Here is a 6,670-nt window from a genome sequence, read left to right as displayed (position 1 = left end):
TAACGGGTAAAGAGGTTGGTTTCTCTTGTTTGCATTTGCTTAATTAATTTCGTCTGTCTCGTGTATTTTTCATCGTATAAACAATTCACCGACCAAAGACTGTTTACCGAACAGAAAAATGCGTCTTCCGGTGAGAAACTCAGAGTATTCAATGATAAAACGTGGACGTACAATGAATTTTGAAAAGGAAACGAGCACAGAAGCGACATTGTTAAAAGGTTGGTACAATGAGACGTATTAGTGGAGTGTAAAAGTAACACCTATCTGATAAAGTGATCATTTGAAAAAGAATCTCGTGTCCCCTTTTTTCTTCCCTCATTCAGTTTTCATTCTTTTTCGCTTTACATTTACCTTGCTTACCTAGTCGTATATTTTCCTGGAACGAGCGAACAATTATTGCGCGAAAGTCCATTTATCAAAGCGTCTCCGCACTTGGAGATATTACAGGAAAAATTTCGCTGTTTCAACCGCCTATTACAATGTTTTTCGACACCTTACTTTTTATATTTGTACGGTCGGACGTATCTCAGCGTTTTGTATTTGCATCGATTAACAATTCGATAGCCCTTTAGAAGATGTAATTGAGTTTACGGTACGGTCATCGATTTTATTCGCCACAAGATGCAAGGCATCCTGAGAAACGCGACACTCGAGCAACAATTTAAGAAAGAAGCATTCAAGCTTGATAGCTCGCTACTAGATTCAAGGGTTCTTTTCTTGAAATAAATGTTGTTCGCATCGAAAATCTCGGTGAAGTGCTCGCGCAAAGGAATTAAATCTCTCGTTTTACTTTCTTCAAACACGAAATCAGGTTCGAATCTGATGGTACGAAAGATCGAAGCGGCTCTCCACGATTCGACCGTCGCGTTGGTTGCATGAATTATTAATAGAGAGCGGCGCGTTTATTGCGGCAACAAAACCGGCTTAATTCTCCTCCTAGAGATGCGTCAAGTGACGCGAAAATCCATGCAGCCCAGTGTGTTTTATAGTCCCATCTCAGCGTAACTTTATCTTCACACTTACGTGCCGTAAAGCGGCAAGTCTTTGAGTTTGCGGCTGTGGCCAAAGTTTCTCTTGGAGTAAATAAATTAGAAACTTGCTAACGCACGACCAACAGATGCTTCTGTAGTTAAGTACCTGATGGCTCGGCTGATAATAGCACGAATGCTCGATCGTATCTGCTCGCAAATGAACTGTGCCTGCTCGCGGGTACTCGATTGATCGCCGCGGTTAATAGGCGATCGTCGAGTTACGGTCATCCTTCGTCGAGAGACACGACGATTAATCGACGGCGACAACCTCTGCCAGATTTCTAGCCGCGATACTATTTATTGGTCGGAATAGAAATATACGAGAGACAGTCGTATCGCGTGTTGTAACGTTTCGCGATTGCGGCGTTACGAAGTCAACGCGCTTCCCAAGTTGGCCGTACTATTTCAGCGGTGAAACCGCGAATAAAGGCAGAAGACCGAAAGTGGTCCCATAGACGAGCTCCGATCCGATATCGCGAATCCCTCGGCGAATATAGACGAGACAATGGTGTACATAGATTCGCACAGGGAGAAATGTATGCTGGTACAAGGATGAGAATTCGTACACGTTACATCGTGCCGCTCGTGTACACACGAACGCGCCTCTCAAACATACGGCTTGACATTGTATTCAGCCGCATGCGGTGGAAGATTTGCGGAATTTCTAATCCGGCAAACTAGTCGCTGGTATGGTTGACAGTAGTTTGAGCGATCCAGCAGGTTCACTGTGTCTCATTAGGAGACGTACACAACATCGACCAAGTTGAAGTAGGGAGACGAAACCAGCGACAGACACAAATTGGACCGTTCTGTATTGGGAATTGAAACCTCGTGCCGCATAACAAAGCCAATTTTGTCGCCAAGAAAGGCGCGACTGCGAAGGAATGATAAAAAGGGCGAAAGGGCTTGCGCAATTCATTCTCGGAATAGGGGTCGAAGAGGGAAAGGAAGTCGAAAGGGGAAAACGAAAAGTGTACGACGTTGTTTCGCTTAAAGTTATGGCTGTCTGTCGTCTTCGCAATATCGCGTGATAACTTAGAATCAAAAATTAATTTTGTTCGTGATCCGATCAAAAGTTTTACCGCGATCAGCAGTGGAGCGTCAACTTTATAAATTCGCTATCTTTAAGAGGAAAGTTTGTGCACACAGAGCGAAGTTAAACAACCCGAAAGTACCATATAGAATCGATCGTATTGCAATTAATGCAGCGAAGTTCCTGTGCAATACGAATAACAATAATGCGGACAACGACGAAATAAGCACGGTGTAGGTCAGCGATACAATCGTTGATTTTGTAAAGCAAGCATCCCCTTGGAAAGTTATTCGCGAGTATACGCTTTTCGCCATACGTCGCTGACTTCCGTTTACTTTATCTCGAAATGATTGCCGGTTGGTCGGCAATTAATCGACAACTGTACGAGTCCGTACAACGATACTCGATTCTGCATGCTTAAAGTAAATTCGAAAAGTAAAAGGAGCGGAACGCGAACGAATGACTCGAACGATACAATTTACGAAACGGGACAGCTTCCCCTGTGCGCGAACCGAATCGCGAATAAGATCGACTGACATGCTTCCCATTTCGAAATCCGAAATTCCCGGAAATTCTTACGCGTTCGCGTTACATTACGGGATTGAATCGTTCCTTGACTGCCTTTTCGAATGTTGCGCGTAGTTCGTTCATAAATTGTCTGTTCGACTGGCAAAGTACTATTGCGTACCGACCATTATTTTACGACGTTCCTATCTGTAATTTGACCGACCACAATTAATTATTCGATTTAAAGTGGTATCTGTTTCGCGATCTAGCCGTACAAAATTACTACCTCGAGCGTTCGTTTCCCCTGTAGAATTCGTTTTCGAAACGAGCCGGACGCTTATGTAATTCCGTGTCGGCCATCACGGAAACGAAGTTAAATCTTTCTTTCCCGAGCGGTTTGCATCTCGGGCTATATTACGAGATAACGATCGTGCGCCGTTTATTACACGGTCAGTGGCACTGCAAAATATCAGACTACGTGAAATATGGCACGCAATTGTTGTTCTCCGATAAGCAGGAATTAATTTGCCATGAAACATACTCGACGAACGAAAGACCAGAAATTTATCGAATCAATAATCGCGTCCGCGACGAGCTGCTTGATTTATAGTCGATTAATACTATCGTTTGCTCGATACGTGCTATTATCTTGAGTAAATAATTAGAAACATACGGCCACGATGCATTTTGTAGGGGCTTGGCAGGCTTCTGTAATGTTAACTGCGATAAGAATAGATTATACGACATATGCAGACGCGATCACGCGAACGCGTATTTCGTAGCTATCCCGGGGGACAACGCCTCGTCAAATTCGATGCATACCGCTCGAAACTTTCTCAACACGTTTTAATTATCCTAACTAATTCTATTTCAGGCTATTTCAGGTTGTAAGTAGTATCACCATACGATGTACGATGCGATAGAGACGCGTCGGAGCGAGTGGTGTTGAAACGATGTGAAGAATTTTCAAGGTGTTGGGGAAATTCGAGCGATTCGAAAGTTTACATAACCCTTTGTCGGATGTTCGGTTTGCGGAGGAAAGCCAGGTTATACGGCGGCACCGACGGGGCGTCGAACCACCCGATCGGCCAGAATATAAAGCACACTGGACGATAATAATTTGGCGCGGTACCAAAGTTGGGGATTCTGTTAGCCGGCCCGTACTGTCATCGTGGAAAAAATACGGTCACCAAACATACGAGGAAATCCGAACGTCGCGCCAGCCGCTATTCACCGCAACTTGCAGCTCCGTGTTTTCGCACTGAAGGTTGGATTTTTGTTCCCTCGTCTCTCCTTTCTTGAACGTCCGTGAATCGGCTTGTCCTGTCGAATAAAGACCGCGGTACTATCGTTGCAACAAAAAATGGGGCGCAAGTGCATTCTGTCCGACTATTAGCAGATTTTTCATTTTTCGAAGCTTTCACGGCCGAAGGATCGGTCGTGTTAAGCTTCCGAGCAATTAATAAATTTGCCAGAATAAATATTTAATATTTAATGAAACGGCTGAGCGTACGTATGATCGAAGTAGAGAAGGATGGGTAGTGGAGCGGAGAACGGAGGAAAATCCGCGTAATCCTCGCAAGGATTGAAATAGTATGTATAGCTGTTCCCCATAGGGATGGAGGAGGACATTGGTTTACGGAAACGGATTTTCGTTATCGGCATAACGGCCCGGAGTTCGACCTGCAGGGTTATCTTATTCGAGGTTGCCGAAGCCTCCAACTCTTGCGTTTCCATATCGCATAAAATGCGAGAGCATTACTTGGTTGGAATCCCGGGTAATAGACAGTAACGAAGATCAGTGGAACATTAACGGTGACTAGCAAAATATTTGAGGGTTTTCGCGAGCGAAAACTGTACGCGGTAACTCGGTACTCGATATCTTGCAAATAAAATCTTTGCCGCAAATCTATATTCGCTACGAGGTATGACACACGCACTCTGTGTATATTTTTTTAGGACCGTTTAATACACGATATATATTTAAAAGTGATCACTTTTCGTTTGTTAGGAGTAAAAAAATTATTTGAAATTCACGCGAATATGTCATTTTTATACGATAATATTGCTTCATAGGAAAATATACGTATACATATAACGATAATCGTACTGTAACGTAAACAAACCCTGGAAATATTCGCGATCAATAAAGTATTAATCTGCACGATGTAAAATGACTTTTGCAATTTTTTCTTTTTTTTTTATTTTGCTCGCAGCACTCTGCAAATTTCATACGAGCGGCATCGTTCGATTTGTCGCGTTATTTTTCCCAGTGCCGGTCTTATTTTTTCGTTTCACGCAGGACCAGATGCACGGTTTTAAACTGTTATAAAAATCCGCGTATTTCGCTTGTCATGACGCACGCATGCATATCTCGTGGTTACGAATGGGAATGTGAACATGCAAATATGGATCACAAATATCGAAGCATACCAACGCCAGTATTTAAATTTCACCTGACAATATTCGATATACCGTTACTAACTTTTTATATGGCGAATACATTAGCTGACATTTAAAGGGAAATTACTGGGCTATTGCAGAAAGAGCAGCTTTCGAGCTAACGTGGAGGCTCAGTACTCATAAAAGCTACTACGTTCGATACTATAAAATGCGAATATATACCTAACAAAAGAATATTGGAACGAAAATTATGATCGTCGCGCAAGCTTCGTAAAACGTGCGCAGCTTTACCACGGCGTGTGACACGCTTATTCATGGCATTGCATAAACTGTATACGTTCGTAGCCGTAAAGAATGCGTCTAGTTCTGCCGTAATCTACGGCAACGTTTCTCGTCGTTGCGAACAACTTTTCTGCCGGGCGGAAATGAAATCATGGCCTATTATGCGCATGGTAAAATACTCTTTCGTATTCACAACTGTTTCCTCGCTTTCAATTACTCTGTCCCGTAGTATAAAACGTTTCGCGTTTCACAGGGAAACAAATTGCACGACGATGATCGCAACATCCGTGGCCAGTAGCATCAGAGATTTATACAACGTGTAACTTCCTTCTTCGTCTCGAAACTTGTCCTGATTTCGGCGAACAAACATCTTTAATTTTCTTTTGCCAATGACGAAAAAACGGAGTAACAGATCAACACGGTTTATCCTGGTCAGTGCGAAAAGTTTGACATTTTTGCTCGAGTTGTCGGGAGCTTGATCTAAAGTCTGAGATAATATCGGTCGAGCTTCAAGGTGGAATTGGACTCCCGGGGTATGCCGGAGTAGATTCCAACGAACCGTCGCGGCATGATGGCACGCCCGCAATGTCTAATCAGTGCCAACTCAATTTCCTGGCGCGTCTATTGTCACTTGATTCCAGGCGCGTCTCATTGCCCTTTGTATGCGTGCGTGTGTTGGCGCCCTTTGTTAACGATGCACTCGAAACGCCTCGAATCGTTGGGCGCATACGTTGAAAGTTTTAAAATTTTGTAATCGCTGGAAATTGAAGTTCTACAAGAACTTGCAGACGTTCCCTCGTCTCGAATGTATCTCGATAAATCTCAAGTTCCTTCGCATGATCGATTTCTCTGATCTCGAACGCTCGAATTTCTCGAAAGCTATTCGAACTATCGATTTCCAAGGAATCATGTGTTTGAGATCCTTAAAAAGTTTCGAGTTTTTGCACACAGTTTGACATTTGCTAAAAAGTCGATCGATCTTTCCCAAGACCCAATCTTTCTTTCACGAGTCTCTTGCTGAATTCGAAAAACGTCTTGGTAGACGTTCAAACTTCCACTGAAAAGGATCAAATGTTTATTAATATCTCTTTGCGCGCGCGGCTACCTATATGCTTCTCCAAACTAAGTTTTCCTAGTCATCTTACGCCTAGCTCTTTGGGGTTTCAAGAATGCACGAAGTTCGTAGCGAATGCATGAACTTGCGTCAAGTACCGTATTCATTTAGACCGTTAAGCTGATGAATTCACGGATAGTCGAGATTCTTGGACACGTGCTTCCGATTTATTCATGTACATGTTACGTGACGAGTAAAAGTTTTTGGCTACGTATTGGAACGTCGTTTGTTCGCTGAATCGACTAAATTAGCGACTGATTTGTATTTGACTTCAATACGATGTATCTATAAATAGTAGAT

Source organism: Bombus huntii, chromosome 5 (assembly GCF_024542735.1).
Source record: "Bombus huntii isolate Logan2020A chromosome 5, iyBomHunt1.1, whole genome shotgun sequence".
Classification (NCBI taxonomy): Eukaryota; Metazoa; Arthropoda; class Insecta; order Hymenoptera; family Apidae; genus Bombus; species Bombus huntii.
This window is presented reverse-complemented; position numbering follows the sequence as displayed.